General features: G+C 36.1%; 1 protein-coding gene and 1 pseudogene across 1 annotated transcript in view; one reads left to right on the top strand and one right to left on the bottom strand.

The window, feature by feature from the left end:
* The window catches only part of IL1RAPL1 (interleukin 1 receptor accessory protein like 1), a 737,124-nt gene that overhangs the window by 320,616 nt on the left and 388,552 nt on the right, over positions 1 to 27,956 (bottom strand). The gene's annotated exons all lie outside the window — the stretch shown is intronic.
* On the top strand, positions 14,117 to 15,016 carry LOC103003591 (elongation of very long chain fatty acids protein 5-like; annotated as a pseudogene).

Here is a 27,956-nt window from a genome sequence, read left to right as displayed (position 1 = left end):
CAATGGAAATGCAATTTTCCATTTTGTCACCTTCTTCTTAAACTTGTTTATGAAATTTTTTTGCTTCACAAGAGTTTAAAATTATAATGTGGTCAGATTTTACCTTCTATTTTTATGGCTGTATTTTGTATCTATGTTAAGAAAGCTTTCCTTAACCAAGGACATAGAGATACTCCCCTACATTTTGGCAAAGATTACATCTTGAGTTGGGTCTTTTAAGGACTAGTGTAGCAACAATGAAGATGGAGAAAGGGCATGTCAAGAAGAAATAGAAAAGGCCGAAACATACAGCAAGTGTTCAGAGATCTTGAGTGGTTTGCTTTTCTGGGAGCGTTCCACTTATATGTACATCACCTAAATTCCTATTGGCTTCTTTAACTGAAAATCATTTTCTTTCATGTTTTCATTTTTCTGTTTTCTCTATTACTTGTCAGCAATATATTTCTCTCCAGAGGTTTCCTCTCCTCTCCTCTCCTGTCCTCCCCTCTCCTCTCCATGTGTACCCTGTTCTCTGATTCTTAACCGTTCTTTGTTGGTTTATTCACTCATTTTGGCAAAATATGTCCTCTAGGACCTTCTTGTGAAAGGGTATATTAAAGATATATTTTTAAGATCTCGTACTTCTGAAAACCTCTATACATCTGTTCTTGTAGGTTAACTAATTGGCTATATAAAGAATTGTAGGTAGAAAGTAATTAGTAATTTTTCCTCAAAATTTGGAAGACATTACTTAGTTGACTTTTGGCTTCAAATATTGCTCTTGAGAAGTCCAATGTATTCTGATTCCCATGACATTGTATATGACCTTTCTCCACTCCCTTTTGGAAAGTTTTTAGAATCTCTACCCTTGGTGTTCTAAAACTTTTGGCAGACATGCCTTGATATGAATAATCTTGAATGCCTTCTGCTGATCACCCATTGAACCCTTTAAATATGGAAAATTAAGTTTATCAATTAAGAAAAACTTTCTTACATTACTTATTTTATAAGTTCCTCTTTATTTTTTCTCCATTTTCCCCAGGTCTTTAAAATTCCAATTAGACCTCCTGTACTGATCTCCTTTTGAAAAAAAATCTTCTCCTCTCTTTGATAATTTGTTCTACACTCTGGAAGATTTGTGCTATAATATTTTAATCTTTCAAAAGTTCTTATGAGTTCCCTGAATGTCCATTTTTATAGTATCCTGGATGTTATAAATTGCTTCTTTAATGTAGTGGGGAATATTCATTATAACTTTTTTAAGCTTTCATCTTCCTGAACAGTCTTTGTTTCCTCACAGTTCTTTTTATCTGTATGTTTTAAAAAAAAAATCTCTTTTACATTGTGAGCTTTCCTCAAATACACTGTAACTCTTGGCTGACAGAATGAAAGCTCTGTGTGTATGGTGGTATGATTGAAAAGTGGACTTTAGTCCTTTCGTTTGCAGGTCTTTTCTCTTTGGCTGCAGAGTTTTCCCCAGATAAGAAACCTCTAAGCTCCTGACTAGTGTCCTCCTAGAAGAACATAGAAGGGTGGGGGGAGGGTGTCAGCACCATTCAAAATATGGACTGTTTCTTAATCCCTTTGTTTCAGTACAGTGCCTCCCCCTCCCTACCTCGGCAATTCCTCAGTTCCACAAGCCTAGGGCCAGTTTGATTCTTCTCTTTCATATGGATAGTTCATTTTCTGTCTGCCTAGGTATGGGATAATTACTCACTTGGATGCCTAGGCCAGGGGAGTATATCTTTAAACTTCCTTATATAGACTTTCAACCAAACTTACTATTTTCTGCCCCACTTGTTACCCCTGCATCCAGAAGTACTTGGTATCTCCAAACCCTGCATCTGCTTGTAATTGCTTTCTACTGACACCCAAATTTAACTTCTTGCATTCTGCTAAATCATCCAATACTCACTTTCCATCTTCCAGAATCTTGAAACTATCTCTTGTGTTTTCCTCTCTTCTCATATTTTTTGTCTGTGTAATATTTTTATATTTCTATTTCTATGTTTTGCATGGAGTTTGAGGAAGGAATATGGCAGTAGATTGAATGGTGGCCCCCCTAAAAGATGATTAGAACCTGTGAATGCCACCTTATTTGGAAAAAGGTAGACATAATTAAGATAATAATCTCAATTACCCAGGCGGGCCCTAAATCCAAGGGCCTGTGTTCATATCAGAGAAGAAATACGGGGCGGGGGGAGGGGGAATTCATGTGAAGAAGGAAGTAGAGATTGGAGTGATGTGTCTATAAGGCGAGGAATGGCAAGGATTGCCAGCAGCCACCAGAAGGCAGGAGAGCCACATGGAACATGGAACAGATTCTCCTGCAGATCCTCCAAAAAAACCCCAACTCTACCAATACCTTGATTTGGGACTTCTGGCTTTCTGCACTGTGAGAGGCTAAATTTCTGTTGTTTCAAGCCACCCAGTTTGTGGTAATTTGTTATAGTAGCCCTAGGAAACTAATACAAGCACAGATGAACACTTGGGCTCAATTTAACATATTTAACCTCAGAACTTTTCAATAATTTAATTTTCTTATTGAAGTATTTTATATATCTATGTATGAGTGTGTGTGTGTGTGTGTGTGTGTGTGTATGCACAAATCATAAGTATATATCTTGATGAATCATTACAAACTGAACATACCTATATAACCAGCAACCAGATCAAGAAACAGAACAGTATAACAACATCAAAGAGGTTTTCTTCATGGTCCCTTGCCATCACTTCTCCCCTAAGCAAAGGTAATCACTATCCTGATGTCCAACAATATTTGCTTGTGTTATTTTAAAAATTTAGATAAATGAAATCATACATTATATACACTTTCAGCCTGGTGTCTTTCATATAATATTATGTTTATGAGATTCATTCACATTATTATGTATAATAGAGTTCACTCATTTTTATCAATGTAAATTATTCCATTAGGTGACCACACCACAATTTATTTATTCCTTCTACTGGTGATGGACCTTTAGGTAGTTCTCAATTTGAGGCCACTACAAATAGTGCTGCTATGAACGTTCATGTACTTGTTTTGTGTGTATGTTGGATGTAGACCTAGGAGGGGATGGATAGGTTGTAGATGTTCAGCTTTAGTAGACACTAATAAACAGTTTTACAAAATGATTGTATTAATATACATTCCATTATCAGTATTTGGGGTTATTCAGGAATGTTTAGGTACCTTGCTGGTGCCGTCATTATGAATGGGTGTCATGTGCAGCCAAATATATGTGGCATGGTGTTGACTAACATGAAATCATTAGTGTCTTGTACATCCATTCAATATTGCATCACTATAAAGGTTTGGAAAAGGCTGAAAAATGACATGATTCCTGTCTACTCCTGAAACTCTTACTCAGGTAAAGCTCACATGTGTTGAAGTGACCATGGGGCACCTCCTTGTCTACACAGATGACAATGCTAACACACAAGACATCATCAGCATAACATGAAGGATGCTATTTCAATCCATTCGACCTCATTATCACCAGAGTATTAGCAGTCTTATGATCCTATGAAAATGAACAACTTTAATTTTAAGATACATGTTTTTTCTCAAGTACCCACAAAACCAAGAATACTTACTTTTAGCAGCACTGAATTCAATGAAATAACTTAAATAGTTTATTTAAAATTACAACCAAAACTACATCTGCCTTATCCTTAAGCTTCTCAGGGGCTTTATAAGCTTAAGGCACCATTTTGAAATTGAATGGAAGGAACTTAAAACTCAGATAAATGTATAATTAGTCAAAGTAAGGGGAGACGGGGCTTGATTTTTGTGTCACATTAATTAACATCTAGAAGTTCAGTTGACAATGATTAGAATCTCTTGGGAAGATCAAGGGCAGCGCTATCTGACCCTTCACACTAAATTTTACTCCTTTTAGTATGCTTTAGATTTGTACCAAATATTTCTTGAATGGAGTTTTGTGATTGTGTGTATGATTTAATTAGCTATAATTACACTGAAATATTTTAACTGAATACCTGTGACATATGGCATGTCTTTTCAAATAGGTATAAAATCATGGTGGAAACAAATGTCATAGTCACATACATTAGCCCCAAGACAATCACAATTGCAAGAAGTGCTTGTTTAGTTAAAGGTTATAATCTAATTCGGCCATTTACTGATATTCCTGTCACTATACAAGTTCTCATAATAGGGCATATTTTTAATAGCTGTCCACCTATGATTCAGCTATTTAAACCTAAAATGTACAATTTCAATGCACCCTTAACATTTTAAAAAGTCAAAGTGTAAACTGAATAATAAGACAAAAGACATATAAAAGTTAAATATTTAAACCTGGTATCCATTTAAATAATATCTGGAGAAACTACTTTCTATGGACGGTTAAATGGTTCATTTCAAATGAGACACCAGCAGTTACACAGGTGTATTGGTGATTCTTAAGATTTCTGGGTAAAATAGCATAAGTTTACGTAAGTTTCCCATATAATATTATTCTGTTTGAACTTTTTTTTCTTACAGGATCAAGTTAGAAAATTAATGCATTGTTTGAGTCATAAAAATAGGAACGTAATTTATGGTATGCTTTTTCCTATTAATAAATTTAATATGCTGTTAGAGAATGTAAACAAGATTTCAGAGATCACTCAGCTTACTAAGAGCAACAAACTTTTTCAACCTATGAGAGGTCCCTCTTTACATTCAAATACCATGTTACCTAGTAAACAGGAAGGCTCTCTAATAGAAAGCCACTCCACAGCTCTTCACTTCAGATATCACTCCAAGTAAAAACACTAAAGTTAAATTATACAACAGCAAGACAACTACAACAACAAACTCTTTCCCTATAAATTCAAGTCACCTTCTCCCCAATTAGTTTGAATTAATGGAGTCTTACTATACCATAATTTAGGTATATTAAGATATTTTTTAAAAAAGAAGATGGAAAATTTCTCCAATATACTGAGTATTGTTAAATGCAAACAGGGTTGAATGGATTCCAGATGAATATTGCAGGCCACTTGGGAATGGAAGATACAGAAATGACTTTGGGATGGCCACCAAGCTAGGAAGAGGTCCACAGTCTATCACAGGGAGGGATCTGATTTTTTAATTAAATCAAAATTAGATGTGGTTAGAGAAACTAAAACAGAGAACAAAGATCACAAAGAATTATACAAGATAACATAGAGGTTATCATGGGAGAATAGGAACTAAATGCATTTGTTTAGAAGGCCAACCATTAAACTATGCAAAATACTACTACTTACTTTTCTAAGTAGTAAATTGAGTCAAGTTTTCTAAATATGATACATTATTGTATTTACAGTATTACTATGTGGAATAACTTTGAGATTTCAATACTTGTTTCTATATCATGGAAGAAAAATAAATTGTAAAATCTCACAGAATATAAAATTTTAATCCCTTTTACATTATCACATTCATATTTCTCAAAACCTTTGTATAACCTACAATAAATTTAGTACAGTTTGGGTGGTGAGTTTTTAATATAAAAATTACTACTAAAGATAAAAGATGCATACTTCTCAATTTTACTACCTTCAGTACCATTTGTATCTGCAGTGTTGATGCTGCAGAATTTTTTGTTTCACCATTGCCAAATTAACTTCTTTCTTAGGAATTTTATTGCAAAGGCAAAATTAGTGATGAAAAATTTGCCTCATTTCTGTCAGGGAGTTATCTGATTCAAGACAATTTGTTAGGGTACCTTTTAAAATTGCACCCCCCAAAATAAAATACTTAGGAATAAACCTGACTAAAGAGGTGAAAGACTTATATGCTGAGAACTATAAAATGTTAATAAAGGAAACTGAAGATGATTCAAAGAAATGGAAATATATCCCATGCTCTTGGATTGGAAGAATTAATATTGTTAAAATGGCCATATTACCTAAAGCATTCTACAGATTTAATGTGACCCCTATCAAATTACCCATGACATTTTTCACAGAACTAGAACAAAGAATCCTAAAATTTATATGGAACCATAAAAGACCCAGAATTGCCAGAGCAATCCTGAAGAAAAAGAACAAAGCACGAGGGATAACTCTCCCAGACTTCAGACAATAGTACAAAGCTATAGTAATCAAAACGGTGTGGTATTGGCACAAAAACAGACATATGGATCAATGGAACAGAAAAGAGAGCCCAGAAATAAACCCACACATCTATGGTCAATTAATCTTCAACAAAGGAGGCAAGGATATAAAATGGGAAAAAGATAGTCTCTTCAGCAAGTGGTGTTGGGAAAATTGGACAGCTGCATGTAAATCGATGAAGTTAGAATACACCCTCACACCATACACAAAAATAAACTCAAAATGCCTTGAAGACTTAAACATAAGACATGACACCATAAAACTCCTAGAAGAGATCATAGGCAAAACATTCTCTGACATAAATCGAATCAGTGTTTTCTTAGGTCAGTCTCCCAAGGCAAAAGAAATAAAACCAAAAATAAACAAATGGGACCTAACCAAACTTACAAGCTTTTGCACAGCAAAGGAAACCATAAACAAAATGAAAAGACAACCTACAGAATGGGAGAAAATATTTGCAAATGATGTGACCAACAAGGGCTTAATTTCCAAAGTATACAAACAGCTCATACAACTCAAGAACCAAAAACAAACAACCCAATTGAAAAATAGGTAGGAGGGGGCTTCCTTGGTGGCTCAGTGGTTAGGAATCTGTCTGCCAATGCAGGGGACACAGGTTTCAGCCCTGGTCCGGGAAGATCCCACATGCTGTGGAGCAACTAAGCCTGCGAGCCACAACTACTGAGCCTGCAAGCCATAACTACTGAAGCCCACGCACCTAGAGCCCATGCTCTGCAACAAGAGAGGCCACCACAATGAGAAGCCTGCGCACCACAACAAAGAGTGGTCCCCACTCACTGCAACTAGAGAGGGCCCGCACACAGCAACGAAGACCCAACACAGCCAAAAATAAATAAATGAAATAAATAAATTTTAAAAAAAATAAAAAAAAATAAAAATAGGCAGAAGACCTAAATAGATATTTTTCCACAGAAGAAATACAAACGGCCAATAGGCACATGAAAAGATGCTCAACGTCGCTAATTATTAGAGAAATGCAAATCAAAACTACAATGAGGTTCCACTTCATACTGGTCAGAATGGTCATCATTAAATACTCAACAAATAACAAATGCTGGAGAGGATGTAGGAGTCCCTCCTACACTGTTGGTGGGAATGTAAGTTGGTACAGCCACTATGAAAAACAGTATGGAGGTTCCTCAGAAAACTAAACATAGAACTACCATATGACCCAGCCATCCCACTCCTGGGCCTATATCCAGACAAAACTATAATTCAAGAAGATACATGCACCCCTATGTTCACAGCAGCACTATTCACAATAGCCAAGACATGGAAACAACCTAAATGTCCATTGACAGATGAATGGATAAAGAAGATGTGGTACATATATACAATGGAATACTACTCAGCCATACAAAGGACTGAAATAATACCATTTGTAGCAACATGGATGCAACTAGAGATTATCATCCTAAGTGAAGTAAGTCAGAAGGAGAAAGACAAATACCACATGATATCACTTATAGGTGGAATCTAAAATATGACACAAATGAATCTATCTACGAAACAGACACAGACTCATAGAGAACAGACTTGTGGTTGCCAAGGGGGAGGGGGTTGGGGGAGGAATGGAGTGGGAGGTTGGGGTGAGCACATGTAAGTTATTATATGTAGAATGGATAAACAACAAGGTCCTACTATATAGCTCAGGGAGCTATATTCAGTATCCTTTAATAAACCATAATAGAAAAGAATACAAAAAAGTATATATATGTATAACTGAATCACTTTGCTGTAAAGCAGAAATTAATACAATATTGTAAATCAACTATACTTCAATTTAAAAAAAAGGAAAAAAAAGACAATTTGTTAGGATGTTTCATTTGTTTCATTCTGAAATATATGCCAGGTCCAGGAAATAACTTGTCTTTGCTCCTAAGGACTTCCAAAAGTGTAGCTTCTAGAGTCTTCTCAAAGGTATCAATAATTTAATAAAAAATTAAAAAGAGCATTCTAAATCCTGGGGTGTTTTCTCCTAAGCTTCTCTGGATAAGGTGAAATCAGAGTTATTATTACTAGGCCAACCTCAACCCAGGGCACTTCCCTAGAAGAGAGTTGATCTTGGACATCCAGTAATCCATGGTTCTCAGACTTAATTCCTTCATCTCTTTGTATCTCTTGCAGAATGTTAAGACATAATGAACACAGCTTTCTCAAAGTAGATTCTTTGAGAATAATACAGCGAGCATGTATTGAGCCCTTCCTTCTTAGGCACTTGGTAATCAAGAATAATAATAACAACAGCAATAATAATAATGGCCTATTCTACTTGTAAAAGCTGGTAACTCAATGGTGTAGAAAGAAAATTATGAAGCAAAGTGAAAAGTGTCATGATGGAAGCATGGGCACAGTATTATGAGAGCACAGAGGAGAGTCTTAATAATTATGCGAGGGTGTCTCACCTATAAGTATACACATGGATTCTCACGTTTGTCCTAGAATCACTCATACTTTCCATCACTAAGGTGCATAGTGAGGGATTTTTAAATTCACATACCTAATACTCACCGGACTCTCCCCTGACCATATGCTAAGGAACACTAAGTATTTCTTATCAGGGGCAGGTTATGTAACAGATCTTTGATTAGAGCCTCATTATTAATGCCAGGGGTCATTAGTAGCAAGCATTCGTCAGTGCTTAGACATAGTAACTCAAGAGGACACATGTTGGGAAAATGCTATTTCCCTGACAGCCATTTGATTTGTTGTCCATCTATTACATGTGAATTATTACAGTTAGATTTAGTAAATTGTGATCTTTGCTTAAAGCTATCAATTGTCGAGAACGGGGTTAAGCCTAGGTTTGTGAACAAGTATCTTTTCTTTAACAACAACAAAAGCAACAAAAAGTCTTTGCCCGCTGAAGGATTCTGGTTCAAAGTTAGGAAAGGTAGCTTTATCAATTATACCTACGGGGATGAGTCACAGTAGTTAAAGTACCATTTTATTCCTCCTAAAGACAACAAATAAGCAGTGCCATGGCAACTAAATGTACAGTTCTTTGTGTACACAGTTAAAGAGTTCATGCATTGCTCAGAAACCTAGAGAAATCACAAAGTATAATTTTTCTCTCTTATATCCTTGACACCATTTGTTAGATTTCTACCGAAATGTTACAGTAGCATTGGTTGCGGTTTAAGAACAGAGGGATGCTAGCCCAAGAAAGCACTGCATGCTGCTTTCCTAAGTAAATCTTGCTAAAGAGAGTGTCTTTTCCTATTAATTCTTGATGGAGATGAACATTCCCATGGCTCTGGGCTCACATACTTTTGTTGGACCCTATCTGAGTGAGATGGAGCTGGTGGCCTGGAATAATGTGCTGGAACACTACCACAATCGCAGCTCTCTAAGGAGGATTTCATTAATCCACTCACGGATCCGTGGCAAAACCATGAATATACCTGAGATGATTTTTTTTGTTTTTGATCTGACTACAAAGAAAGTTTGCTGAACAAATTGATGGTGCAAATAACATTGTATACTACATGTCTTTCTTGAATAATGTTAAGGAAATAGGGGTCTTAAACTATTTGAGAAATAAATTTGGAACACAAACAAAAAATGCCCTTCCTACATGAGAGCTAAATATGGTAATCAGAAAACAGAAGTGATGCTTTCAGGACCTAATTAATAAATGGCTTTGTGAAAAAAATCCTTTGGATTAGCAACACTGGAGTTCTTTGCTTGAATTAGCTACAGGGCCTTCACATATGTTGCTTCCTCTACCTGGCTCCCTGTCCCTTATCTCTCCGCCACAGAATTTTCCATAGTCTTTAATCATTTACTAATTTTTGTGAGTATTTTGTTAATATATCTCTCCCCCAATAGACTAGACACTTTCGTATTTGTTCATTGTTGCCTACCTACCACTGTGGCCTGGTTCACAGAAGGCACTCAAAACTTATTTTTTGAAAAAAAAAATATTATACACACACACATTGTGTGATCTCTTTCTCTGGGGAGTATCTTGTGGGTAATTAATTCTGTTCAGTAATTTAGCACCATAAAAGAATATTTTTGCAAGCATTATATTTATAGTCTATATTTCATAGAATGTTTACAGTAAAAAATAAACTTCACAATTAGTTCTTTTGGTTTTAAGTTATGGAAACCTGTTTGAACTAGTTTTAGCAAAAGGTAGTTTCTTAAACGCATATATGGCTATCTCACACAACCCAAGGGCAGGGTGATGGTGTGAAATGGAGCCTTATCCAAAAACTGTGGAGAAACCAGAATTTGCTCTTCATATCTCAACTCTGCCTCTCATTATATATTTGTTTCATTCCTTTTCTCCCTCTCTCTCTCCACACCCCCACCCCCGCCCGTAGAATCACTTTTTGGTTCTATTTCTAAAGCACATGTCAGAAAATATCTACTGCCAACAGCCTGTGAGTTTGCAACATTTCCATTTAAGAGCTCAAAGTTTCACTGGATGATCATTTCCCAGTTCTAACTCTAAAATCCTGAGAATGGACTCAGATTAGCTCAGCCTGGGTCAGGAGCCAACTTCTGGCTATATCTCTACAGATGAGGTGGGGTCACTTTGTAAAAATGTGTTTGCTTCCACTGTAACCATTCAAAAGGAGGAGGGAGGAGGAAAAACCAGTTCCCACAGACATGGGATTGCTGGGAAGGCAAAACCCTGCAGAGGGTTGTATGAAGAAGAAACCTGGTGATCTTTGCCCGCCACTTGCATCGACATCCTTACGGTTACCTTTTATTATGCGTTAATAAAGAAGCAGGCATTGAAGACTTGGTTTGAGGGGGGGGAACTGTTGTATCTCAATATGAATAATTTCTGCATTTCAGGGAGAAAAATAATGGAGGCAATGGAGACGGAAATTGAACATTTGGGAAGCAGCTGCATGACCCGATTCATTCTTCTCTATACTTTAAAACTATTTTTTCCTTACGCACAATAATATAATGAGATGAGATGTGAGAAGATTTTCTGATTATTCCCTTTATGACTATGTTGAATCTGTGATAAATTTAAGATGGAAGTAGGGCTGGGGATATCCTGGGCACTTGGGCATAATATTGGTTAATCTCTTTAGAATATGGTAATAAAGGCAGGCAGCCATCTTACAAAGGGATTATAGTGGGGACATTTCACAAAGTAAGAGTGGGATGGCCAGAAAAGCTGCCCCTCTGTCCTTCCAAATCAGATGTGAGGATAATCACAGAGATAACTATCTTGGCTTTCCAATGATAAGCAAGGCATCCTGTAATCATTCTATGCCTGATTAACTTTCACTGGTATTGATTTTAAAAGACTTTTTTTCATACAGAAACTAGAAGTGACTTTCAAAGAGAATAAGATCTCTTGGAGAAATGACATTCTCAATAAAAGAATTTTAAAAGAAGTCTCTAAACAAGGACATTGTTCCTACTGGCAAATGATATGACACCCATAGAAACATGGAACTGTATAGTTTGAAGATTCCTTCAAGAAATCATGATTAACCCTTTATTTTTACAGACATGAAACCTAAAGTTCAATGATAAGGAGACATTTGTCCAAGATTCGAGAATATTCTAGGGAAAATAATCTAAAAAATTACTATCTAAGTATATTTAATGACAGCTAGTCTAGTGGTAAAAGCAAGTAAGTTTAGCTCAATACATGTATAATCAAATATAAGAAAAAAATCATGTTTCCATTCAAATAATGAAAATGAAACTTAGGTTCCTTTTTTGAGATTCATTCATTTATTTAAAAAAAATTACTGTTCTTACAAGTTACATGAAGAACTGTAACATTTTTGCTAAAAGTTTCAAATTCTTAAAATTGAATGAGGTCAATGGCTATTTAGGACAGGGGTCAGCAATCTATGGCCCATGCCTGTGTTTGTAAAAAAAAAAAAAAAAAAAAAAAAAAGGGTTTTATTGGAACACAGCCATGCCTATTCTTTTTTGCATTGTCTGTGGCTGCTTTTGTGATGCAAAAGCAGAGCTGAGTAGTTGGGACTAAAACTATATATCTCACAAGACTAAAATATGTACTATCTGGTCCCTTTAGAAAAAGTCTGCAGATCCCTGTCTTAGGGCAAGTTTCCAAATGGCCATCTTGTAGCAGTCATGGTTATTTCATGAATATCAATTAATTTACCTTAATTATTCTAAAACTGTTTCATAATCAAATGTTATATTGCATGTGACATGCATATAAGTATCTAGTAATAAAAACAGTCAAGCTTTTCTAGTCATAAACAATATTCCAATCTCCTATACACTTTTTTTTTGGTATTTGCATAGGTATATGTTTTCTTTTTAGCCTCATGTGGCTTTTATTTTACTTTATTTTTTTAATTGAAGTATACTTGATGTACAATATTATATAAGTTACAGGTGTATAATAATAGTGATTCACAATTTTAAAGGTTATGCTCCATTTATAGTTATTATAAAATATTGGCTACGTTCCCTGTGCTGTACAATATAACCTTGTAGCTTATTTTATAGCTAATAGTTTGTATATCTCAATCCCATACCCCTATATTGCCCCTGCCTCCTTCCCTCTCCCCACTGGTAACCACTAGTTTGTTCTCTATATCTGTGAGTCTGCTTCTTTTTTATTACATTCACTAGTTTGTTGTATTTTTTAGATCCTATAGACTTTATAATGTTGATTTACTTATATTTCTCATATAAGAAAAAATTCTGCAGGCAGCACTTGAAACACATAAACAATGGTTGCCACTATAAAAAATGGATGCCACAGGCACTTATCTATGCCCTGATGATCTTCAGACTATAATTGCACATTTGAGACATTAACAAAAATATTTTAGAAGTCACTTTTCCTAAAAAATGCTTTAGTTTATCATAGCTCTAAAGGAATGTAAAGCAAAGGTAAGAAACCTATGGGCCACATACCCACCTTTTTGAGAAATAATAGAAGACAATCCTTTGTTATTTAAAGGATACAGGTTTGAAAATTAATGACTTAACACTCCAATCCATGAATGTTCTTATCGGTCTCCTACTATGTGGCAAGTTCTAGTTAATAACTGAGGTTATAAAAAGGATAAGATATTATCTCTGCTTTTGAAGCACTGACAGTTTCTTGTACTTTATATTTACTAAGAACTTCTGGGACATTAACTAGCATAGTTATTTTAGTTAATGAAAGCTGCAGCTCAGAATTCCTCTCTAATGAATTCATGTTTGTAGGATGCCAGTATTTTCTAGTAAAGCAAGTGTTTGTTTTATCACAAAATTATTTCTTGGCACCACATCACAAAAAACCTTAACTTCATGAAGAATTAAACATACTGATAGCCTTATACTGAAGAGTTTGGGATAATATGGGAATTTGTTTTCTCTGAAACAACATAGCAGAAGAGTTGCTCTATTTTCAAAAATGCCAAGTGGTACATCAAGGTCAAATAAGACTGTTTTCACCAAAGAAATTTATCCTATGTTTGTAACATCACAAATAACTACGAAGAGAATGTCTTTAAAACCATGAGATGTTAGATATGGATGGGATATTACAAATCATTTTACAGCTTAAGAGTAATAAGTCAACTGAGGTGAGGTCAGAGGCAATTCCATGGTATTTGGAGAAGGATGAGAGGCAAGATACCCCTTGGCCCATGGCTTAGATTCAAGAATTCAAATTTAGATTTGGTATCATTTACAAATGAATTTATATACTCACTCAAAGAGCTACTGATAGAATTTTAAAAAAGATACTCATATTTATATTTGTGTTAAATTACAAGTACATACCAACCACGTGGTACAATGAATTGATATTTTAAAAAATTAATCTCACCATTATTCTTTTGAATAGCACAATAGATGTCATTTTTATGGTACGGAGTTAGTAAGTTACATAGGTACATTATGAATATCAATTTGTGGTGGCGGGTCCTGCTGGCCGGCGCCTCCCTCCCGCCTCCTCCTAGCTCTGCTGGCTCTGGACGCTGCTGCCAACGCCGCCTCACCGCTTCTTGGAGCCGCAGCCGCCCTCGGCCTAAGAGGTTTAAAAATGGAACACTCTGATGCAGCACTTAGTACCTATTACCAGGCATTGCTCGGCCCCCGAGATCCCAGACTAAAAGGATAGTTTCTTCTGGACAATTATATCCCTACTTTGCTCTGCTCCATCCTATAGTTGCTAACTGTATGGCTGGGACCAAAATATATGAAGAATAGGCAGCCGTTCTCTTGCCGGGGGAGTTTAGCGGTGTATAACCTTGGACGCACACTGCTCTCTCTCTCTATGTTCTGTGAGTTAGTGACGGGAGTATGGGAGGGCCAGTACAACTTCTTCTGCCAGGGCACACGCAGTGGAGGAGAAGCAGACATGAAGATCATCCGCATGCTCTAGTGGTACTACTTCTCCAAGCTCATCGAGTTCAAGGACACCTTCTTCTTCATCCTGCGCAAGAACAGCCACCAGATCACAGTGCTGCACGTGTACCACCGCGCCTCCATGCTCAACATCTGGTGGTTCGTGATGAACTGGGTCCCCTGTGGCCACTCTTATTTTGGTGCTACGCTTAACAGCTTCATCCACATCCACATGTACTCGTACTACGGTCTGTCGTCCGTCCCTTCCATGAGGCCGTACCTCTGGGGCAAGAAGTACATCACGCAGGGGCAGCTGCTTCAGTTTGTGCTGACCATCATCCAGACCAGCTGCGGGGTCACCTAGCCGTGCGCCTTCCCTCTTGGTTGGTTGTATTTACAGATTGGATACATGATTTCTCTGATTGCCCTCTTCACAAACGTCTATATTCAGACCTACAACAAGAAGGGGGCCTCCCGGAGGAGAGAACACCAGAAGGACCACCAGAACAGCTACGTGACGGCCATAAACGGCCACACCAGCAGCTTTTCTTCCCTGGAAAACAATGTGAACCCGAGGAAGCAGCGTAAGGACTGAGGCCCAAGGGTTGACAGCTTCTGAACCATGTCGTCTGATTGTAAGCACATATGAATTGTGCCCAATGCTCGTTAACAGCTGCTGTAACTAGTCGGCCTACAATAGTGTGACTCACGTAGGACCTCTTCCATCAGTTCCAAACCCCTAGAAAATGTAGACAGATTATCCAAGTAGGCATAAGATGTTTAACATTTCTGGGCTCTCACCGACCCCTGCGCTAGACTGTGGAGGGCGTGTTGTTGTAGTACACGACACTGCTGTTGCCTTATTAGTTATAGCATGATAGGTGCTAAATTGTGATTCACAATTTAATAACCCTGTAATCCACACTTTTTTTTTTTTACTGTAGATCATGCATGTGACTGTAAATTTGTATAATGTTGTTACAGTAGAGAAACACACATGCCTTAAAAGTTAAAAAGCTTATTAGTTTAAATTAGGTTATGTTTCAAGTTTTTATTCATTTCTAATAGCTCCGTTCAGAAAAATCAAAGACCGTGATTTATGAAACTATCGTGTGACACATAATTTCAAGTGACTTGTACATGTGAAACCAGCACCTACAGTTTTGTAATATTGGCTTTAAATCAGGCAGGTTCAAATCTAGTGGAACAGTCAGTTTAACTTTTTAATAGATCTTTTTTTTTTTTGAGTGCCACTATTAATAATGTAAAACGGGAGGGGGGTTCTAAAGCAGTCTTGATGAAACTTCAAATATATATTCTTTGTCGTCAAGATTTTAGGAAGTGTGTAGGATGAGTAGGCCGTTTTAAATTTCAGAAGTGCTAAGTGTTTTTATACAGGAGACAAAGCCCATTTTGCTTTCCACTTGTGAGAGAAGATATATATTTTCCAAGAGAGATGATTAAATGTTTACCATTTGACAGAGTCCCATAGATGAGCACTGGGGAACTGGTTGCCAGGGTCCAAATTTGGATTGATTTCTGTACTGCTATCTGTTTTGACACAAACTTCTTTTGAAAATGTGCCTAGCTTACCAAAATGAATAAAGGTGGGGAAAGGACCTTAAATTTAAGGTAAAATTAAACAGATAGCTGCAGCATGAGAGAACTGGGAAACTGGATAGAGATGGTTTGTTTAATGTAAATCTAATAGCACCTGTAATTTTTTCTTTCCTGCTTTGAATCTAAAGATTTGTTTAGAAATACTTATTTAAAAATAAGACCGCTTATCATAAAATCATGTCTCACACCCTAGAGGCAGTGATCAAATAGATAAGGACTGTTGCGTGTGTCATTTTAAAGTGTTGGAGCTTAGCCTCTGAATACCTCCTCCATTGGAGGAAAAAACATTCATTGAACCACTCATGACACATCTGAGAAGGTCGTTGACAATGTATAAATGAATTGGTGGTTTGATATTTATGTAAATATCAGTTTATCATGCTTTAATTTTGCACATTCATATTATAGGGAGCCAGTTGGTTCTCTTAATTAGTCTTGTGGGTTTTCTGTTTGGAAGGAGTCACAGCATCTGTTTACATTTACCTTATCAAATCTAGAATGTATATATTTGTAAATGTATGTCTTCCTAGGTACTAGCTTGCGAATGTCTTTACATATTTCATTACAAAAACTATAACATTCAATAGTGTGCTGTCAGAGCGTGCTTTAGCTCATCTGCATATACCCACAATGTTAAATAATGTCTATACATTAATCATTAAAATGTTTTTGATTAAAAAAAATTTGTAACCTTGACTTGGCATGTCATTTTTTTACATTCTAAGAAAAAAAAATAGACATGGTCTTGATTTACCTAAGTGTTTAGAAGCCACAGAGGAAGTGGCATGCTAAGGTGGCATGGCCATGAAGGAATGAGACTGGAAAAGCCTGAGATCCAGATCCAATCTTGCATACAGTCCCTGCATTTATGTATATTGGTATTAGGACCCCAATGAAGCCATATTCTTGTTGAAGTAAGATATTATATCATAATATCCATACCTACCCATCCCTCAACTACAATATACTGCACATAGTAAGTATATATTAAATGTATGCTTTCTTCATTCACATTGTAACTGACTTCCCCAATAATTTGCAATGAGAGGATATTAAGAATAAATCACTAAGGAAACAATGGATTGTCCGGGGTAAATTATCTAAACCAGATATTTGATCCACTGTTGGATCAAATATCAAACCAGATATTTGATCCACTGTTGCAGTTTTGAAAAATGAGAACTACAAGAACACATTTAGGTCTGTGCTATACATTACCCCAAGTGGAGAGCTATTATTATGAGCTTAACTCAGGTCAACTTAGGCCTCAAACCCTACTTTAAATACCTTTCTTGCAGAGGAACCAAGTATCAAAACTAAAACAAACCAGAAAAACTACTACACTTTGATTGTAAGCATGAACAGCAAGTCTGAGACCTTTCTTTTGTTGATTTGAATAATTACTTTAATTTTTACTATAATATTGATAGTGTAGACCTGGCCTCACTGTAAAAGATAGAAAAAGGAGGAAAAATACTCATAGCATACATACATAAAAAATATATCCCATTAGGAAAATGGGGAAAATGTATAGAAGAGGGAACTCGACGAAAAATCATGAAAATTTTCAACTTCACTACTGATCAATAAAATATAAATTAAGATTAGACAAGATTTCAATCACATTATTTTTTTTTATCATACTTATAAATGGCAAGGATATGGAGAAATAGAAACTCTTAGACAGTGCTACTGCATATACAAATCAGAACAACTATTTTGAAGAACAATTTGGAAATATATGTCAAACACGTGCAAGTCTTATTGCTTCATGCCTCCACTTCTAGTTATAGACCCTAGGGAAACACTTATTCCTGAGCATAAAGATGCAGGTACGTGAATGTTCATTACAGTATTGTTCATTATTGCCACAATAACAAGAAAATCTAAATTACCAATCACAATAGATTGATTAATAAAAAATGAGTAATATTTATTCAATGGGCTGTTATAGAGCAGTTAAAATGGATAAACTTAAGCTACAGGTATCAAACTTGGTAAGTATCTAGACATAATGATAAACAAGGGAATGGAATTACTCAGAACAGAATTACAATGGAATACTACACAGCCATAAAAAGAATGAAATTCTGCCATTTGCAGCAATGTGGTTGGACCTAGAGAATATTATGCTTAGTGAAATAAGTCAGAGACAGAAAGGCAAGTACTGTATGATATCACTTATATGTGGAACCTAAAAAATAATACAAATGAAGGTATATGCAAAACAGAAACAGACTCAGATATAGAAAACAAACATGTGGTTACCAAAAGGGAGAGGGAAGGGAGGAGGGACAAAGTAGGGATATGGCGTTAATAGATGCAAACTATTATGTATAAAATAGATAAGAAATAGGGATATTATTTATAGCACAGGGAACTATAGCCATTATCTTATAATAAACTATAATGCAGTATAATCTTCAAAAACAATCACTATGCTGTTCACATGAAACTAATAAAATATTGTAAATCAACTATACTTCAGTTTAAAAAAAGACATAATGATAAACTAAAAAAAGACAAATTTCGGAAGAATAGGTGAGCATAATAGCTTTATATAAACTTTAAAATATGCAAAATTATGCTCTATATTCTCCACATCTATAGGAAGTGAAAACTGTTAAACATGCATGAAAACAAACATCGAATTTAAAATAACAGTTACTTCTGTGGTGAAAGTAGGAAAAGGGAAAAGAAAGAGTACATGGAGAACTTGGAATTTATCTAATGTTTTATTTTCTTTTTATTTAAAGTAAATATGGCAAAATGTTAAGATCTTATAAAGCTGAATGAATGGTGGATACATAAATGTAAATAGTATATCAGTGTTTTCAAACTGTGGAATGATACCTGTATTGTGGGTCTGAAATCACTTTGAAAGATTGAGGCTTATATTTTTAAAAAGAATAAAGTAAAAAAAAATAGGAAATATCAGTGTAAACTGCAGTACATCTAAGCAGTGTTTTGTGGATAGTTTGCTTCAGTTATTTGTATATTTATGTATGTATATAAATGTGATATAAAATAGGTTTTCTTACTCTGAACTTTGGGTAAAAATGTTTTAAAGGTACTGCATTATATTATTCTGTACCATTTCTATCTTTTCAAAATATTTCATATTTAAATTAAAAAATATATATTATTAATCGAAAATATTGGAAATCAGTAGATTTTTAAAAGACAGCTATAACTTTTAAATCACAGAAAGAATTAGGTCTGTTTAACCACTTATAATGTTAAATATATTTTTAAAAATATTGATATCTCAAAAGGATAGATGAGTCAGTGAACATGAAATTTGAACTCAGAGTCTCTGAGTTACAATTTAATGCTTAGTTCTCTGAGTTAAATTGCTTTTTATAAATTAAAGTTTTTCTAAATCTTAAATTCCATTCAGACATGTTTATTTTGCTGTATTTCAATTAAAGCTTAATATATTGGCATTTTTAAGTTAGTTATCATTTAGGTTTCTTGGAGATGTAACTCTGGAAATGTAATGAGAAATCCTTACATGATGAGTAACCATCAAAAACTAGATTAAGAGAATAAATGAGAAAGCAGGCCAATGACTTTTGATCCTTATATTTATATATTTTTTTCTTATTTTTCTCTACTAGGACAGGGTTTCAAAGCTTCCACAATAGCCAATATGCTTGGCCTCTGATACACACAAGTTATTTACTCCATTTATGTATCACTTATGTCAGATAGTATGTTAAGTTCTAATAAACTGAGTGGGAGGTGGCAGGGGGAGGAACCTTTATAAAATAGTTCCAAAATGAAGCCCTTATCCTGTGGAAACCTTTCAGAAAATATACCTATGATTTCAAAACTGTGTTTATGTGTCTTCATTGCAGAAGGTATTAACAAAAGCCAGCTCATATACATTTCCATTTAAAGTTTTCTTAGTGTCATTGATACTAGTTGTAAATTATTAAAATTGGAAGATATTGAATGAAATCAAGACAACCACAGACTATATTGGCATTAATTAGCATATCCTTGACATCTAAATTTATCTATTCTAATAAGCTATATAATGCACAGAAACACAATTTTAAAATGCTTTTGTAGTAACAAAATGTATTTATCACTGAATTTATACCTTTGGCACTCAAAAAAGATGCAGATGGGCCATAATTCATAGGGTCTATATATCTTCCAAATTTGTGTGTTTGCTTTATTCATGTCTGCTGCTTTCAAAAAGGATTTTGGGATAGATTGTAATAAAAGGCCCATGCAATAGGCTTGTTGACCAGAAGATAAATTATCTAAAGCATTACAGTAAGGAAGAGAAGAAACAGTTATTGAGGGGGTGGGTGAAGAACATATAATTGTACAATAGTATTAGCTAAGAATAGTTACTTTAATTATCTACTAAATTTAGCCTGTACTTCCTGGAAGTCAAGACAAATTTTTAAAAATCAGTATGAATCGCATATGTCTAGTTGTAGTTAATCAGGATAGATAAATTCGAGTTTTAAATCTAAGGGACACAACGTTTTTTAAAAAATCATGAATTTTTCCATAAGGAACACTCAACAACATAATGGATGACATTTTGAGTATTCAATGGGGTTTTAGAGAAGTCATTGAAACAGTCTTCCCTTGACCATGTTGTATGTCAAACCGTGATAAAAAGCTAAAGGGGATCTTGTTTGTGTAGCTCAGCAGGCTGTATATTACAGATCTACAATGATTCTATCTGTAATAATTTATAAGTTTGGCAGCTAACAAACTTGAGGAAAAAATATTGTTTGAAACAACCTTGGTAGACCAAAGGGGGTGGATTATTTGAGAAAATGGATACTTCAGATGAGAAGAATGTTTTTGTTACCTAGTATGGTAAACTGAATATTGGCCCCCAAAGAGAGCCAGGTCCTAATCCCTGGAATTTGTGAATGTCACTTTATATGGCAAAAGGAACTTTGCCGATACAATGAAGTTAAGGATTGTGAGATGGGGAGATTATCCTGGATTATCCAGGTGGTCCCTAAATTTAATCACAAATCTCCTTTTGAGAAGGAGGCAGAGAGATTTGACTACAGAGATAGAAATCAATGGGTTACTGATGCAAGATGCTATGCTGCTGGTTTTGAAGATGGAAGAAGGGACAAAGGAATGTAAGAAATGTAGCTTCTAGGCTCGAAAAGGCAAGGAAATTGATTCTCTCCTAGAGCTTCCAGAGGAAGGATAGCCCTACTGACACCTTGACTTTGGTCCAGTAAAACTGATTTTGGATTTCTGACTTCCAGAACTTAAAGAGAATAAATGTATATTGTTTTATGCCACCAGGTTTGTGGTAAGTTGTCACAGCAGCCACAAGAAACTAGTCTACCTAGGATAACATGGAAAATATCTTCACCAAAAGTAAAATATTTTAAAGTATCATATGCCATAGGATACTTGCCCAGTGTTACAGTCTGAATGTTTGTGTCCCCCCCCACCTCAAATTCATATGTTGAAATCCTAGTGCCCAATGTGACGGTATTAGGAGATAGGACATTTGGGACGTAATTAGGTCATGAGGGTGGAACCCTGATGAATGAGATTAATGCCCTTAAAAAGAAGCCCTAGGGCTTCCCTGGTGGCGCAGTGGTTGAGAATCTGCCTGCCAATGCAGGGGACACGGGTTCGAGCCCTGGTCTGGGAGGATCCCACATGCCGCGGAGCAACTGGGCCCGTGAGCCACAACTACTGAGCCTGCGCGTCTGAAGCCTGTGCTCCGCAACAAGAGAGGCCGCAACAGTGAGAGGCCCGCGCACCGCGATGAAGAGTGGCCCCCGCTCGCCGCAACTGAAGAAGGCCCTCGCACAGAAACGAAGACCCAACACAGCCAAAAATAAATAAATAAATAAATTAATTAATTAATTAAAAAAAAAGAAGCCCCAGAGAACTGCCATGTCCCCGCCACCATGTGAGGACACAGGAAGAGGTCTGCAGCGTGGAAGAGGGCCCTCACACAACAATGCTGGCGCCCCGAACTAGGACTTCTAGCCTCCAAAACCGTGAGAAATAAACTTCTGTTATTTATAATTACCCAGTCTATCGTATTTTCACACACAGAATGCAAGGAAATCAATTGCTGATTGCTTGGGGGTGGGGTTGAAAACTTACAAGCTAATCAGCATTTTAAAATCTAATATTAAAATCCTAAGAGGATAATTTCAGGGCTAGTTATGAATTTTCTGGTTTTTCTTGTTGTATTTTAGATAATATTAGTAGTATTCTCTTATTGCATTTTTGGTAACATTTTCAGTATTCTCTGGGAAATTAAGTAAAAGGCTGACTCTAGAATATAAGGCCCAGTGGGAAAACAGGGCCTCTTCCTCCTCTCTAGGTTGAAAGATTGGATCTTATTTGTAATTTACAAAATCTGTGGTTTGCAGAGCAGCTGAACCAACAGGAGGCAACACCATTCTTATTTGAAAGCTGATTTCCTTTAGTAAAGCGTCAATACTGGCTGTGACAAAACAAACAAGAAACAACAGTTCTTCAACTGACAATAATATGTTAGTGGGGATCCAGGTTGTGAAGCAGACTACCTGGAGTATTCTTCCTTAAATTACTGATACAAACCACCTTAGGAGCTCTAAAGAAACAAATCGACCAGGCCATAAGCCTAGAGCGTCCTGCCCTGTTTCTCAAGAGGCTGAAGCAGGGTTGCCCAGTGCAGACATGAGAGCTTTAGAGTTTAAAAAAAATGATGGAGCCAGCAGGATGAACCCAGAAAGTCTGATGTATCAAGCCTCTAGTGAAAGTTTCTCTGGTGGCTGGCTTTGAAATGCAGAAATTCAAGCTGTATAGTTGAGTTTCCCCTGGATGTTGGCTGTTTGCTAATGCATGATAACCAGCAGCTCCTGACCTAGATGAACTGCCCCACTGACTGCTAGAGATTGCCATCATTAGGGACCTTGCTTCCTCTGTGTTCCCAGAGGACTCTGCATCTACTCCTGCACATTTTCATATTTCACTGAAGTTATTCATTTACCTGTCTCTTCCACATGCATCTTGGCTTATTTCTTTTTGTGTCTCTAGCACTGGCATAGTGCCTAGTATTTAGAAAAAGGTGAATAAATGTTTGCTCTAAAAATGAATGGAAGGAAACTCCGGATAAGTCTTCTGACAAAATCATTAGCCAGGATCTTTAAATTCTAGGAATCTTGAGGCTGATGGGGAATTTGACAACGCAGGGATCAGGCTGTTACCACTTGAACCCACTTATCAAACTTGGCATCACTAAAAGTGATAATCAGACACTAGGGAGTCACTGCTACATGCTCCTGTAAACCCTACTGAAGTTCTCCCACTTCACTGGGATTGCTTGGACTGGAAGCTCTATGCGGACAGGCACTTATTTTTACTCATTTTGATATTAGAAGAATATAGAATAGTGCCTAACATATAGGTGATCAATAAATTGTTATCCAATGAGTGAGTAAGCTTAGAGGACAGAGTTGAGAAGGGAGAGATGGATGATAGGGAAATCAGAAAATAAGTGCTTATAACAGTCCGAGTATAAGGGACAATACCTGGTTTGGACTTTGCCACCCTCAACAGAGTTCCCCAATATTGCTTCCAGTGGCAAACATGCCTTTCAGGGGCTATGGAGTGGATTTTCCTGCTGTATATCCACTCCCTTGGCCTGGCTTCCCTCAAGAATCCCTCCTGGATCTTCCAGTTGAGCCCATTCATTTCGTTCCCTCCAAATCAGGGCTCTGATGGGCCTCTAGTGGCCCCGAATTAGCATAACATAACATGACGCATTGTACCACTAACATTGATAGCTATGAGTATAAAAATAAACCAGAAATTCTGAAGACTCCCCTTCTTGCCCATCTCCTGGACTCCCAAAAGAACTATCTCAGAAAATTTACTTCCAACCTGTCTCCATCTCAGAGCAATGATGACACTCTGATCACTGTGGCCTCACGCACAAAGATGAGTTCTCTCAGCTGCTCCAGCATCCACAGTGATACTTTTGCAGGGACCCTGTCTCCTGTTCCTACTGAAACTATTTGAATGTGTGGTCTCCAGCATTTAATGATCTCTGAAAACTCCAATGAGCCTCACTCATTGGAGGGCCCCCTTAATACCCATCTATTCAAAGCACATCACTCATTGCCCACAATCTAGCAGTAAGACCAAGTGCAGAGATAGGATACTGGAAGAATACATTTTCCACAGATACAATTCCTAGGTTCCCTCCCCACACCTCTACTTCAAGAACTCTCCCAGAACCTCCCTCTCCACACTTCCATCCTTGAGTAGTGTTTTGACTATGAGAGAAAAACAAAAGTATTAAGATTCATGTTATTTTTATATGATTAAAATGCTATGGTACATAACATTTTGTGTATATACTATTTATGCTTACTCATTTGTTTTTCTTCAAGTTGGATTGAAAGACTTTCCAATTCCTAAGATTTGTAAGTAGCACGTATTTTTGGTGGAAGTGGTGTTCTGTTAAACCATACAGAGTAACTCTTTGGAAAAGTCATAATATCAAGCAAGGCCACACTACACTTTTTTTTCTCTGGCAGAATTAGATTTACAACCACACTGCTTTTCCTATTTTTGCCCTTGTGCAGATACATTTAGAAGAGCTGTATAATATGTGCTTTTTTTAAACACACTTAAATTTTTACCATTCACTAAAAAAATGAACCATACCATAAAATCTTAGTCTTTAGATGTTTGGAGGTAGGGATTAACTCTGTAGAGCACTCTTCTGTCCATCTGTGTGTGCATACTCCAACAAGTATTTTGGAATTCTGAGAACTTTGCAAATGATGTTATCATGCAGAATATTCTTGAGAAAAGATTTCCTTTGTTTCCTAAAAAAAAACTTCTATCGATTTAAATAACATAGTCTATTCTGATCTATTCTTTTTTTTTTTTTCTTACAGTAACCATTTTTTGCTGTACAGACATTACTGTTTGCTCAGAGGAATACCAGGTATTTGTTCAGGCAGCTTTCAAAGGAAAGAACGTACTTTTTTTTGCTCCTTTCCTAGTTGTCTGGACTAATATTAACTTCATGTGTAAATAAAAGTAGAAGGTGAGTCTATTTTGTGTTTTACTTTTTTTTACTAATGAAAGAAAATGTGATGCAACGTCCCTAACTCAGCCGATTAATAAGTATTTCTATACAGAATCTGCAGAAGAATTTTAAGGGAGTCAAATAGTTTCCAGAGTTTTATTCAGTTCTTTAAGCTCTAAATACTATAAAATAGAAATTATTTTAGAATAGCCACTTTTTAAATAGTCAAAACTACTTTTCAAAATCTTGAAATCTTTCATCATTATTTCCACTTCATTGGGCCACAGAAGCACTGAAGGGAGCTGTCGCAATAGAGGTTTGTGCACACCAGAGTCTCAACTGGGACACAGATATTACCTTGAGAATCTGGCAGTTTGCCTAAAAATTGGAAGTTTGAGCAAATAAGGCAAGTAGACCATGGGCAGTGTGTGTGCGTTTGTTAGCTGCTGTAACTATTCCAGGTGAGTTCAGTCTCTCAGAAGATCCTTGACCCTAATTTTGAGCCTAAAAGATGACAAATAAGTGCTTGATAACAATAGTAACATAGTATTTTAAAAATTGATCTCTCCTGTCATGTCCTACCATGTCCAAAGTTTCCCTGATCAAATAAGCCCATTGCCCCTTTTAGCTCTATCATTTATAGCAAACTTTGTTGTTGTTGTTAAATTTATGATTTTTCATTGCCCTCCTAGGCAGATAGTTGATGGTAAGAGTCTTTTTTTCTTTTTCTTTTGTTTTCTGCTGCAAATAAGAACACTATTAAGCAGTTTGGGGAGGGAGCAAATAGGTACTGAATTATTAAGACAGAACGTGAGAAGGAGCCAAAGAGCCTTGCATAAGAAATGCTGAGGGAAGAGGGGACAGACAAACTAGGGGTATGGGATTAACAGTCACAGACTACTGTGTATAAAATAGATAAGTGACAAGGATATATTGTATATAGCACAGGGAATTATAGCCATTATCTTGTAATAACTTATAATGGAGTATAATCTGCAAAAATACTGAATCACTATGCTGTACACCTGAAACTAATATAATATTGTAAATCAACTATACTTCAATAAAATAGATAGGTAGGCAGACAAAAATGTTGAGAGACTGAAGTCCTCAGAGGAAGAGAAAGTACGTGGATTCGAATATTTTGGCCTGTTCTATCCAAAAGGGTAGTCGCCAGCTACTTGTAGCTACTGAGCACTTGAAATGTGGCTGGATTTCAAAGACAGTAACAAAAAAAGACTGTAAAATAGCTCATCAATAAATTTTTATGATGATCACATGTTGCAATGGCAATATTTTGGAAATACTTGGTTAGAAAAATATATTATTAAAATTAATTTCACCTGTTTTTTACTTTTAATATAACTATTATATTTAAAATCACATATTGTGATTGGCATTACAATTCTATTCGATAGTGCTAATTTAAAAAATTCACTTCAGAAGGAATGAGTAAAAGAAATTTTAAGCCAGTTAACTAGAGGTTTAAAATAGTCAAATTAACAGAGGTATATGTTGAATTTAAAAGCCTATAAATAATGAATACGCATTCCCTCAGGGCAGGAACCTAGTGTGTCATATTCATCTTCACATTCTTAGCACATAGCACAGTTTCTGTCATGTACTAAGTACTCAGCAAATACATGCATGAATAATAAATCACTCAAATTAGAATTATGAAATAAGTAGAGAGAAAGTGTTAGTTTGAGTGTCACCAAATATTTTTTAAAGAACTGTATTAAGGTCCTTACATACTTCCTAACCAAAAAGAAATTCTTCAGTAATAATTAAGGATCTCTATTGGTAAAGTGCACAATCAACTTAGGAACAAGTTTCAGAAAGTTACTAGAGACTTTCTTTTTTAACACATACTACAGAAGGGAGGTGAATGGAGGAGTGTCAGTCTGGGATCTGCTGGTTCCTTTTTAGTGAAATTTGCTACCATACAACATAGGAATGGAACTAAATATCGTGCCCTTTCATTACAGGTTTAACACACTTCTTTTCCCCCAAAAGATTCTAAATCTAGCATTGATAGATGGGCTTCAGGGACACATGGATCCTCCAAAAATGTGTGCAAAATTGTATTTGTGCAAATGTATGTTTTGGGGAGAGAATACTATGGCTGTCATCAAAGGGGTCCAATGACTTAATAAACGTATTACCCAGCCACTGCTCTATTGAAACATTAAATAGGATCAGGGTGAAAGTAAGATAATGACATCTTGTTTTGGTTTCAACATCAGGGAGAGTTATCCTTTGGCTGGAAAGCACTGGATCCTTTTCTGTTTTTCACACATTACTCAAGACGTTTGACTTTCTAGAACTTTTCTTAGAGATTTCAGGTAGCCTGACCAACATTTTAAAACATTGTAAAATATTCTAAAAAGACAAAAATAATTTAACAGCTATAAAAATGTTTGAAAATGCAAATCAGTGTATTGTTTACTGGAAATACAGTATTTTTGGAATCAATTCTGGCCATGATGAAAAATTTTAAAGTAGGTCCCAAACATCTTTAAAAGTGTTTGTCTGCCCACACCACCAATCATCCTAATGAAATCAGTATCTGTTTTCTCACTGGCATTTAGCTTCCTTACTTTCTAAGTTAGGCTCTATCAGGGTCGGCTCTGAATATATTAAATACAGATAAATCATATGATTTGATACAAAGGAGGAATGAGACGCCTGCCCAGCCTTTGCTCCCCTCTTTTCTGATAATAGCTCGCCAAGTCTGTTTTGGAGAATTACCTCTTACTCACTGGAGAGAGTCTTAATGCGAAGCCAAAAAGTTCACTTTAGACCCACCCTCGACACATACTTCAAGGAGAATGTGTGGCTCAAGCTCTGGCAATCAGACTTTTTCTTC

Source organism: Balaenoptera acutorostrata, chromosome X, assembly GCF_949987535.1.
Source record: "Balaenoptera acutorostrata chromosome X, mBalAcu1.1, whole genome shotgun sequence".
Classification (NCBI taxonomy): domain Eukaryota; kingdom Metazoa; phylum Chordata; class Mammalia; order Artiodactyla; family Balaenopteridae; genus Balaenoptera; species Balaenoptera acutorostrata.
This window is presented reverse-complemented; position numbering and strand designations above follow the sequence as displayed.